The sequence below is a fragment of the Convolutriloba macropyga genome, unplaced genomic scaffold, assembly GCF_964194025.1.
Source record: "Convolutriloba macropyga unplaced genomic scaffold, txConMacr16.3 SCAFFOLD_3899, whole genome shotgun sequence".
In the NCBI taxonomy this organism is placed as follows: domain Eukaryota; kingdom Metazoa; phylum Xenacoelomorpha; order Acoela; family Convolutidae; genus Convolutriloba; species Convolutriloba macropyga.
Window position 1 is genome coordinate 1 of NW_027452315.1, and position 12,500 is coordinate 12,500.

Sequence of the window (12,500 nt, forward strand, 5' to 3'; positions counted from 1 at the left end):
TCTTAGAGAGCCCTCTAGCAGGGCGAATAGAGCTAGATCGAGCCCTTGGGAAAGCTAGATCGAGCAGGAATGAAGCTAAACGATAGACCGAGAGGTCTGTCTGGTCCTCCTAGAGAGGCCAAGAGGAAGTACGAGAAGCTAACTAAAGCTTGATCGCGCCTTCAGCAAGCACGATTGAGCAAGACCGGAGCTAACACTAAGACCGAAGTGTCTTAGAGAGCCCTCTAGTGGGGCGAATAGAGCTAGATCGAGCCTTGGGAAAGCTAGATCGAGTAAGATTGAAGCTGAAAGAGTGTCAGAGGAGCCAAATGAACCTCCAAAAAGTGAAAATCAAATTTTAGAAAAAACACAAGTTAAATACTGCATGGACAGTAATTCTATGTGTGGGGCATTATTAGGGAGAGGTGTCTTGTCAAAATATGGCTGGACTAAAGACCTCAACCCGGATAGGGTGGAAGGCCCTATGATTGGTCTGTTACTAATCGGTGACCGATAAAGACCTGACCAAGGCCTGTAGTAAGCTTGGTTAGGCATTACAGAAGATAACACTAAGACCGAGGGGTCTTAGAGAGCCCTCTAGCGGGGCGAATAGAGCTTGATCAAGCCTTGGGCAAGCTAGATCGAGCAGGACTGAAGCTAAACGATAGACCGAGAGGTCTGTCTGGTCCTCCTAGAGAGGCCAAGAGAAAGTACGAGAATCTAACTAAAGCTGGGTCGGGCCTTCAGCAAGCACGACCGAGCAGTACCGGAGCTAACACTAAGACCGAGGGGTCTTAGAGAGCCCTCTAGTGGGGCGAATAGAGCTAGATCGAGCCTTGGGAAAGCTAGATCGAGCAGGACTGAAGCTAAACGATAAACCGAAAGGTCTGACGGGTCCTCATAAGAGGCATGGAGAAAGATCTGATACTAAAGTACCTCTCGGAAGTAATAAAATATGCCTGATGAAGCCGGGTATGATGTTTGTTGTTTGATGGCATTCATCGATTAGGTCTGGTGGATTCCCCATTACTCCGAGTGGTACTAGTAGAGGCTCCTACAGGGGTGAGCAAAGCGAGATCAAGCTTAGGCAAGCTAGATCGAGCAGAACTGAAGCTGAAAAGCAAAATAAATGACAGGTCTGTCCAAATCAATAAACTTGAAATCCAGTGTGGTCACCACGGGTCACGAGGTGAATTCCTAGCGATTGTCTGCTGAACGTATAGGAAGGCCCGAAACGAACGATAATTTCATTGCACAGTGGAGATACTATACGTTCAGGAGTAGCATACATCGGGTTTGATCTATGATCATGTCTGGTCTCCGAGGATCCACCGGGTTACCAACTGGCACCGCTGTACTGGGTGTAAAACTGGGCCACCTGAAGTCCCGGGTGTAAAAACTAGGTGCCTCTGTGCCAAAGTAGCGGCTTGCGTAGTGCATTATGCCTCCGGCTTGCGAAATGGTTATAAGCAATAACAACAGGACGCCGCGGGGTGTTCACTTAAAGGAGTAACGTTCTCTCAAGGGAGGGGATCTAAAAATCTTGATAAAACATTTATTCTATGCAAAATTTGTGCGCAAATTTTGCAAAGTAAAAAGCTGCACTGTAGCAAATTCTATGTGTGTAGCATTATTAGGGAAGTGTTGTTTGATGGCACCTCTCTACTTGATGCACCAAAGAACTACCTTGATGGCTCATGACCGCTGGTAATCTGTCGTCGCTAGTAGTTCGGAACTGAGAACAAATATGTTCGCAAAATTACAACAATTATACAGCATATTGCTGAATAAAGCAGAACCGAATAATACTCAGTGACTTTACACCAAGACTGACTAATGTCTGGATTGTATCGTCCTACTCGAGTAAGGCGAAGAAAAGCTAGAAAGATACGCTTTTCACAAAGCAGGCTTAATGCATGCAAACCAAGGAGGAAGGAGTGATGCCCCTCCTTATAATAAGCAGAACCAAATAAAGAACAGACAGCATCATCTGTACAGTGACCAAGAAGAGGTGAAACTTCTGTATGTGAAAAGGCAATTTGAGCGAGATTTATTAGCAGACTAGTATTATGTTGTTTCTAGTAGGCGAAAGCCGAAACATCAACATGTGAAAATCTGATATTAAATCCTCAATCATTTTCCCTAGTATTATACAGCTATGAGTAACCTTAATTGGACACGGCAATTATTGCTGACCGGTGAAACTTTCGCATGGGAAAGACACACACACTTCTTGACAAAGCAATAAGTATTATGCTGTTTCTAGTACGCGAAAGCAGAAACATCAGCATGTGAAAGTTGTGAAGTTGAAGAATTTTTGTGTTGAGTACGATGTTGTTACTAGTAACCATGTCGACAGCTGAGAACTGTTCTCTAACCAATAGAAGGTGAAACTTCTGTATGTGAAAAGGCAATTTGAGCGAGATTTCTTAGCAGACTAGTATTATGTTGTTTCTAGTAGGCGAAAGCCGAAACATCAACATGTGAAAATCTGATATTAAATCCTCAATCATTTTCCCTAGTATTATACAGCTACTAGTAGCCGTAATTGGTCAGGGAAACATTGTTGACCGGTGAACATGGGAAAGACACACAAATTACTTGACAAAACAATAAGTATTATGCTGTTTCTAGTATGCGAAAGCAGAAACATCAGCATGTGAAAGTTGTGAAGTTGAAAAGTTTTTTTGTGTTGAGTACGGTGTTGTTACTAGTAACCATGTCGACAGCTGGAAAGCTGTTCTCTAACCAATAAAAGGTAAAACTTCTGTATCTGAAGAGGCGGCGTGATTGAGATTTTTTAACAGACTAGTATTATGTTGTTTTCTAGTAGGCGAGAGCCGAAACATCGACATGTGAACATCTGGTTTTTAAATCATGAGTCAATTCTCCCTAGTATGATACAGTTGTTAGCCGGTATTGGTAACAGTAGAACAGAGATTTGGAGGGCAAAACCTGCTCATGGGAAAATGCTCACAGAGCGCTATCTACCAGTACACATAGTATTATGCTGTTTCTAGTACGCGCGAGCCGAAACATCAGCATGTGAAATGTGTAATCGTGGGTAACTCTAAGTGTGTAGAGTACTGTGTAGTAACTAGTAGCCATGCCAAAAGCATGCATTGAAACTCTTCGTGATTTAAAAAGCTCAAAGCAAGATTGACGAGGCCGCAAGGCTATGTCTTTCTAAATTCGAACAAATCGAAAGATTGTTCAAAGTACAATTAAACTGATTGATCCTGTCAGTTGCCATATGCTTGTCTGAAAGACTAAGCCATGCATGTGCAAGCGAAGCTTGAAAAAGTGGAACCGCGAATGGCTCATTAAATCAGTTACTATCTATTAGTTGATTTGCAAGCTAAATGAATAACTGCGGTAACCCTGCAGCTAATGCATGCTGATTGTCCGACACTGTCGGAGACTTTTACAAGACTACACCGGGTGATTTGCTAAGTACAGACACATCCCGTGATGAGTCCTAGTAACTGAAAGATCCCAGATAGCTTCGGCTTGGGGACGGAACTTCCGAATTTCTGACCTATCAACCTATGATGGTAGTGTAACGGACTACCATGGTTGTGACGGGTAACGGGGAATCAGGGTTCGATTCCGGAGAGGGAGCCTTAGAAACGGCTACCACATCCAAGGAAGGCAGCAGGCACGCAAATTACCCACTCTCCGCACGAGGAGGTAGTGACTAGAAATAATGATATGAACCTTTATGGTTTGTAATCAGAATGGAATGGACTTAAAAGCTCCATTGATGAACGAGTAGAGGGCAAGTCTGGTGCCAGCAGCCGCGGTAATACCAGCCTCTACAAGCGTATGCAATAGTTGCTGCGTTTAAAAAGCTCATAGTTGGATCTGTTTGAGTAGAACGGCAACATGGTCTTCAGTTAAATCTGTTGACTCGTTCCGCTCATCCTTCGCATCGAAGAAATAGTTTGCACTTAAATGTGACGAACTGTGGAAACGGTGTTTTCACCCTGAGAAAATTAGAGTGTTCAAAGCATCCTTTGGGATCGAATAATAAAGCATGGAATAATGGAGAATGACCCGCTACTCGATTGATGCCGGTTGGCTGAGTGCGGTAATGATTGAAAGGAACAGACGGGGGCATTTGTATTGCTACGTTAGAGGTGAAATTCTTGGATCGTGGCAAGACAAACTACTGCGAAAGCATTTGCCAAGAATGTTTTCATTAATCAAGAACGAAAGTCAGAGTATTGAAGAGGATTAGATACCCTCGTAATTCTGACCATAAACTATACCAACCTACAATTTGTCAAAGTCGATCTTGACTTGGCAAGAGATTAACCGGGAAACCAAAGTTTATTGGTTCCGGGGGAAGTATGGTTGCAAAATCGAAACTTAAAGGAATTGACGGAAGGGCACCACCAGGAGTGGAGCCTGCGGCTTAATTTGACTCAACACGGGAAAACTCACCCGGTCCAGACATCTTAAGGATTGACAGATTGAATATCTTTCATGATTATATGGGCGGTGGTGCATGGCCGTTCTTAGTTAGTGGAGTGATCTGTCTGGTTAATTCCGATAACGAACGAGATCTTCTCCATCTAAATAATGAAATTCACTATATGTGAATTCAAACACTTCTTAGAGGAACTATGCGGAATTAAATACCGCAGATGAAGTGAGGCTATAACAGGTCTGTGATGCCCTTAGATGTTCTGGACTGCACGCGCGCTACACTGTGTACTTTTAGATTGAGTACTCAGCCCTTGGTCCGAAATGGACTGGGCAATCAGAGAAAAGTACAGCGCTTCAAGGGGATCGTCTGTTGTAACTTGCAGACGTGAACCAGGAATTCCTGGTACTTATGAGTCAACAACTCATAGGGATTACGTCCCTGCCCTTTGTACACACCGCCCGTCGCTACTACTGATTGGATAGTTAAGCAAGAATTGCAAATTCCTACTGTTGGGACTTCGGTCTCCGGCAACGGGATGAAGCGGATCGAGCTTAATTGTCTAGAGGAAGTAAAAGTCGTAACAAGGTTTCCGTAGGGGAACCTGCGGAAGGATCAGTGATTGATTCCTTCGGGCATGGCTGCTGGTAGAGGCCATGTCTGTAGTGCGCATGACGCTCTGTCGCTAGAGATTGCTTGGCAACCAATCTCGAATTATGTATCGAGCTCAAAAACTACTTGTGTGGATACATAGTTCAGCAGTCATGGCAAGGGACTGCTTAAAGGGAGACTAGTTAGCAAAAGCAGCCTAGCAGAACTGCAGCTATCTAGATCTCAGAAGCTGGGTTATAGAAGCCCAGCTATAGACTTGTGAATGAGAAAGGCCTAAAAAGGTCCACAAGTCGCGTGGTTAGAACCGACACGCAAAAATCCCAGCGAGTGACAGAGCGTTGCGCTGTTCAGTGGGAAAGAGTTGAGCTACTCGGGGCGCCCACTGAACTTGCTCCGAGCCAAAGGCTCGAAAAAACACAGCTTAGCCTCAGATCCTTTACATAGAAGGCTAGCTAAAATAAACTTACCTTGGACGAGGGTAAAGTTTAGTCAGTTCTTAGGGGAGAGTAATCCACAGCTTCTCGCCCTCTGAACATTCTCCCAGATATGTAGGTCTGGGAGAGTCTCCTCCTGTTCTTCGGAATCTGGAGGTAGACAAAGACAGTACGATACGATCTTGCATCGGGATGACTAACCGATAATGATCATAATCTGACAATTTTTCCGGCTTGAGGCACCGGAGTCAGATTAAAGACACATACTGAACTAAAGGCGTATGTGCAAAGCTTGTCGGAGTGTAGAGAGTCAAGCTGAGTTGACTCGTCACGTGGTGATGACAACAGCCATGTGCAAAACACTCACAACTTTATCGTCTATGTGGAAAAGGTTGCTAACAGCGCTCTCTATGAGAGGCCCTCGCATATAACTATACGAGGAAAAGGCGATAGAGTTGTTTGAATGTGGGGCAGGTTCATCGACAAGCTAAGTTGATCACATTCTTGTTGTGGCATCCTACTAGAATTGGTCACGGTCTGCACCAACTCTCCCCAAGTTGGCCAGACTTAAAACTAGAAATAAGGTTTGCAGCTATGTGAACCTAGAAACTGTAAAGGAGTTGAAAGAACTTAAAGGAATTGAAAGAGGCCTTGAGGTATATCCTCTTGGTAAAGACCCACAAAAGCTCACAAAAGTGGCTTCGAAGGGCAAAACTGGTTCATCCAAAACAATTGGAGAGCTTAAAGCAGAACCAATTCGAATGAAACACTATTGGTGAAACTTCATCATGAGAACGTCACAAGCTGATCACGCTCTATGATATGACTAGTATTATGTTGCTTCTAGTAGGCTAAGCGCAAGCCGAAACATCAACATGTGAAAGTCGTAGAATTTTGCAATCAAACTGTGGCTAGTACTGTGATGTTACTAGTAACCTGGTGTTCCGTCATATGGCCAAGAGAGCATTTGAAGGCGAAACTTCTGCATGGGAAAGCTGCATCATGATCAAAATTTTATATCGAGTATTATGTTGACGTTAGTAGGCCTTGGCCGAAAACGCAGCATGTGAAAGGTATAGATAAAAGTTATTGTTGCAGTCAGTACTGTGTAGTTACTAGTAGCTGGATTTAAGCTCAAAATGAGACACTGTTGGTGAAACTTCATCATGAGAATGTCACAAGCTGATCAAGCTCTATGATATGACTAGTATTATGTTGCTTCTAGTAGGCTAAGCGCAAGCCGAAACATCAACATGTGAAAGTCGTAGAATTTTGCGATCAAATTGTGGCTAGTACTGTGATGTTACTAGTAACCTTGTGTTACGTCATATGGCCAAGAGAGCATTTGAAGGCGAAACTTCTGCATGGGGAAGCTGCATCATGAACAAAAGTTTATATCGAGTATTATGTTGACATTAGTAGGCCCTGGCCGAAAGCGCAGCATGTGAAAGGTATAGATAAAAGTTATCGTTGCAGTCAGTACTGTGTAGTTACTAGTAGCTGGATTTAAGCTCGAAATGAGACACTGTTGGTGAAACTTCATCATGAGAACGTCACAAGCTGATCACGCTCCATGATATGACTAGTATTATGTTGCTTCTAGTAGGCTAAGCGCAAGCCGAAACATCAACATGTGAAAGTCGTAGAATTTTGCGATCAAATTGTGGCTAGTACTGTGATGTTACTAGTAACCTTGTGTTACGTCATATGGCCAAGAGAGCATTTGAAGGCGAAACTTCTGCATGGGGAAGCTGCATCATGAACAAAAGTTTATATCGAGTATTATGTTGACGTTAGTAGGCCCTGGCCGAAAGCGCAGCATGTGAAAGGTATAGATAAAAGTTAGCGTTGCAGTCAGTACTGTGTAGTTACTAGTAGCTGGATTTAAGCTCGAAATGAGACACTGTTGGTGAAACTTCATCATGAGAACGTCACAAGCTGATCACGCTCTATGATATGACTAGTATTATGTTGCTTCTAGTAGGCTAAGCGCAAGCCGAAACATCAACATGTGAAAGTCGTAGAATTTTGCAATCAAACTGTGGCTAGTACTGTGATGTTACTAGTAACCTTTTCTTACGTCATATGGCCAAGAGAGCATTTGAAGGCGAAACTTCTGCATGGGGAAGCTGCATCATGAACAAAAGTTTATATCGAGTATTATGTTGACGTTAGTAGGCCCTGGCCGAAAGCGCAGCATGTGAAAGGTATAGATAAAAGTTATCGTTGCAGTCAGTACTGTGTAGTTACTAGTAGCTGGATTTAAGCTCGAAGTGAGACACTGTTGGTGAAACTTCATCATGAGAACGTCACAAGCTGATCACGCTCTATGATATGACTAGTATTATGTTGCTTATAGTAGGCTAAGCGCAAGCCGAAACATCAACATGTGAAAGTCGTAGAATTTTGCGATCAAATTGTGGCTAGTACTGTGATGTTACTAGTAACCTTGTGTTACGTCATATGGCCAAGAGAGCATTTGAAGGCGAAACTTCTGCATGGGGAAGCTGCATCATGAACAAAAGTTTATATCGAGTATTATGTTGACGTTAGTAGGCCCTGGCCGAAAGCGCAGCATGTGAAAGGTATAGATAAAAGTTAGCGTTGCAGTCAGTACTGTGTAGTTACTAGTAGCTGGATTTAAGCTCGAAATGAGACACTGTTGGTGAAACTTCATCATGAGAACGTCACAAGCTGATCACGCTCTATGATATGACTAGTATTATGTTGCTTCTAGTAGGCTAAGCGCAAGCCGAAACATCAACATGTGAAAGTCGTAGAATTTTGCAATCAAACTGTGGCTAGTACTGTGATGTTACTAGTAACCTTTTCTTACGTCATATGGCCAAGAGAGCATTTGAAGGCGAAACTTCTGCATGGGGAAGCTGCATCATGAACAAAAGTTTATATCGAGTATTATGTTGACGTTAGTAGGCCCTGGCCGAAAGCGCAGCATGTGAAAGGTATAGATAAAAGTTATCGTTGCAGTCAGTACTGTGTAGTTACTAGTAGCTGGATTTAAGCTCGAAGTGAGACACTGTTGGTGAAACTTCATCATGAGAACGTCACAAGCTGATCACGCTCTATGATATGACTAGTATTATGTTGCTTATAGTAGGCTAAGCGCAAGCCGAAACATCAACATGTGAAAGTCGTAGAATTTTGCGATCAAACTGTGGCTAGTACTTTGATGATGCTTGTAGCCAACCGAATTGGTTGAAAAGCCCAATAAGTAAGCTAACTTGGGAGAGCTTGTTGGAAACCAAATGCTACTAGATTGGTCCAAATACATCCTTCAACAGGGGATCACTTGGCTCGCTTTACGAAGAGGAGCACAGCTATATGTGTTAATTCGGTATGAATCGCAAGATTTGTTTACCGACCTCTCTAACGCAAAAGGCGGTCTCGGCTTCGGCTGTTGACTGCGTCCGATTCAGGGTTATATAACTCTCGATTGAACACATTGATGTTCTATTGTTGGTGCTTCCAATAAAATTGGAACACTTAAAGCAGAACCGATTCAAATAATAGCATTCTGATCAATGATTGCATTCCTTGATCAAGAACTGCTGGAGTCATTGTGATGGCGAATTTTCTTCATAAGAAAATTGCAAAGAGACGGAACTTAATGAGACTAGTATTATGTTGTTTCTAGTAAGCGGAAGCTGAAACAGCAACATGTGAAAATCAAGTTTTGTTCAATGATCTCGAGGCGATAAGTACTATGAAGCAACTAGTAGCCTAAGCATGACTCAGATTTGAGACAGTCAAAAAGACTGGCGAAACTTCTTCACATGAAAGTTACATAGAGAACTACAAATGTATACAGCGAGTATTATGTTGTTTCTAGTAGGCGAAAGCTGAAACATCAACATGTGAAAGTTGTCTGCAAACTGTAGAACGATATGTGATTAGTACTGTGCTGTTACTAGTAGCCAGTCTGACTGTAGAAGCCAAGACAAAGGGAAACTAATGCATCTGAAAAGGACAAGTTATGGAAAGGTATGCACGATAAGTATTATGTTGTTTCTAGTAAGCGGCAGCTGAAACATCAACATGTGAACGTCGTTGTGTACAGTAACCTAGAACTATATAGTCCTTAGTAACGTGCATTTACTAGTACCTGTAATTGGTATTCAGACTCAGGCAGTTTGGAATAGTTTGGCAAAGATGCACCAGAGAAAACTGGGATTTGATACAGAAATTGTTGAATACAAGTATTATGCTGCTTCTAGTAGGTTGAATCCGAAACATCAGCATGTGAAAATTGAAAACATTTCTGGTTCGAATTGTCACAAGTATTTGGTGATCTGAGTAGCCAAACTCACTACAACGCCAATTGAAGGCAAAAATTCTCAACGGGAAAAGCTATTCTCATTGAATGAGCTAACAAGACGAGTATTATGTTGCTTCTAGTAGGCGAAAGCCAAAACATCAACATGTGAAAGTCTTGCTGAACAAATTTAATGTTGTTGAGCTCAGTACCGTGTGAATTAGTAGCCATAATTGGCGAGCGAAAATTGAACTGGCGAAACTTCGTCTTTGGAAAATTGCAGATGCCGAGCACTTATTTTGCAACGAGTATTATGTTGACTGTAGTAAGCGAAAGCCGAAACAGCAACATGTGAAAGCTGTTGAAATTTGTGGTCATTTTGCAATAAGTACAAGGAGTGTAACTAGTAGCCAGGTCAAAATTTGGGATAAGAATGAGCAAAAATTCTGCATGAGAACAGTTGAAATTATGAAACTAAATTACAAAGACTAGTATTATGTTGTTTCGAGTACGCGAAAGCGGAAACATCAACATGTGAACGTTTGTAACGAAGTTTCGTTAATTTTCAGCCTAGTACTGAGCAAGAACGAGTAGCCTCATCTCCAATCCCACGCAAAATGTAGTGAAATATGTGAGTGAACCTTATTCACGGTGAGGGTTTCCCGAGGTCTGTATTGCAGCGAGTATTATGTTGCTTCTAGTAAGCGAAAGCTGAAACAACAACATTTGAAAGTTGGAATTAATGACTGAATGGAAACTTCGACCTGTGTTTGATAGTAGTAGCGAACAAAACTGCTGAATCGGTTTCTGTCTCATATTGGTCAGTGAACCAATTAAGAGACAATCAACTACATAACCTGAATTGGGCGAGAGAACCCCCTTAACTTAAGCATATCAGTAAGGGGAGGAAAAGAAATCAACTGAGAATCCCTTAGTAATGGCGAATGAACAGGGAAAAGCTCATCGGGAAGAGAAATGGCAACATTTCTCGGTGTCCGGTATGGTTTGATGCTAGACTGGTGAATTTGTCCTGATGTCTACTGGAAAGTAGCATCAAAGAAGGTGAAAATCCTGTAAAGGTCATTTTCGATACCAGTCATAATGGCTCATTCCTATGAGTAGAGTTGTTTGAAAGTGCAACTCGAAGCTGGAGATATGTCTCTCCAAAAGCTAATTATAAAGCGAGACCGATAGTAAACAAGTACCGTGAGGGAAAGTTGAAAAGCACTCTGAAGAGAGAGTGAAAAGTACGTGAAACTGTTGAAGGGGAACTGGAGTGAGCGTTACCATACTCAATGCCTTGATATTATATTCTCGGCTACCGAGTAGTGTAGTTGTCGTCTTTTGGCAAATCTTGTTAATGAATCGAGCAGAAGTTTTCCTCGGAATTCTTCTTGTTGATTCTAAACAAAATGAGATAAATTGATCTTGATTGCCTGTCTGACCTCAACTTCCTATTCAATGCTCTCTACAGCCCGTCTTGAAACACGGACCAAGGAGTGTGAGTTGCTTGCAAGTGTTGTCGCTCATTGAAAGCGCACACGCGAAATGAAAGTGAACAGTGTAATTTTTATGAATTGCACTACTTTGTGTGGTGAGGGCGCCGATTCGGTGTCCCGCAACCACGGACGGTTTTGCTCTTATTGCATGACTGATCCAGAGCAAGTAGCACACGACCCGAAAGATGGTGATCTATGCTTGGGCAGGGCGAAGCCACGGGAAACCATGGTGGAAGCCCGAAGCGGTTCTGACGTGCAAATCGATCGTCTGACCTGAGCATAGGGGCGAAAGACTAATCGAACCATCTAGTAGCTGGTTTCCTCCGAAGTTTCCCTCAGGATAGCAAAAGCTTGAGCAAGATTGAAAAATCTTCGCAAAGCAATTTCATCGGTTAAAGCGAATGATTAGAGGAATGGGGGAAAATTTTTCCTTCACCTATTCTCAAACTATAAATCGGTGAGATGTCCTTGTGACTTAATTGCACTTGGACTATGAATGCAAGCTTTTTGTGGGCCGCTTTTGGTAAGCAGAACCGGCGATGTGGGATGAACCAAAAGTTGGGTTAAGGCGCCTAACTACTTGCTCATGAGTCACCACAAAAGGTGTTGATTGATACTGACAGCAGGACGGTGGTCATGGAAGTTGAAATCCGCTAAGGAGTGTGTAACAACTCACCTGCCGAATCAATCAGCCCTGAAAATGGATGGCACTAGAGCTCGTGGCCTATACCCAACCATGAATATCAATATCTAACGCAAGTTAGATTAGAGAAAAAGAGCCTCACCAGCTCAAAAATGATATTCATGTGTAGGAGGACACATTGATTGCGCTAAAGTATGCACGCAAGTGTATGCGCGAAGCGATCAATGGAGCAGATCTTGGTGGAAGTAGCAAGTACTCAAATGAGAACTTTGAGGACTGAAGCGGGAAAGGCTTTCATGTGAACAGCGTTTGCACATGAGTTAGTCGATTCTAAAAGACAGGCTAATGCCAAAGTCTTGAATAGTGGTTTCTTGAAAACTGCTGAGTCTCGAAAGAGCATCGGGTTAAAATTCCCGAACTTACTCTCCTGGCATTGAGACGGCAACGTCATTGAGGTCGAACTTTGTCATTGGGACCTTGGGGAAGAGTTATCTTTTCTTTATAACACGTTGTAGAGTCCTTGGAATTGATTCAATCAGAGATAAGGCTCGAAGCGTGCAAGAGCACAGCAGCATTTGCTGTGTCCCAATTGTTCCTGGTGGCACATAAAAGTTTGGCTTAGCAGATGTCA

At 42.7% G+C, this 12,500-nt stretch overlaps 2 pseudogenes; both read left to right on the forward strand.

The window, feature by feature from the left end:
* Window positions 1–8,744: 8,744 nt before the first annotated feature.
* Window positions 8,745–8,896, forward strand: LOC142357374 (5.8S ribosomal RNA; annotated as a pseudogene).
* Window positions 8,897–10,579: 1,683 nt separating this feature from the next.
* The window catches only part of LOC142357375 (large subunit ribosomal RNA), a 5,998-nt pseudogene continuing 4,077 nt past the window's right edge, over window positions 10,580–12,500 (forward strand).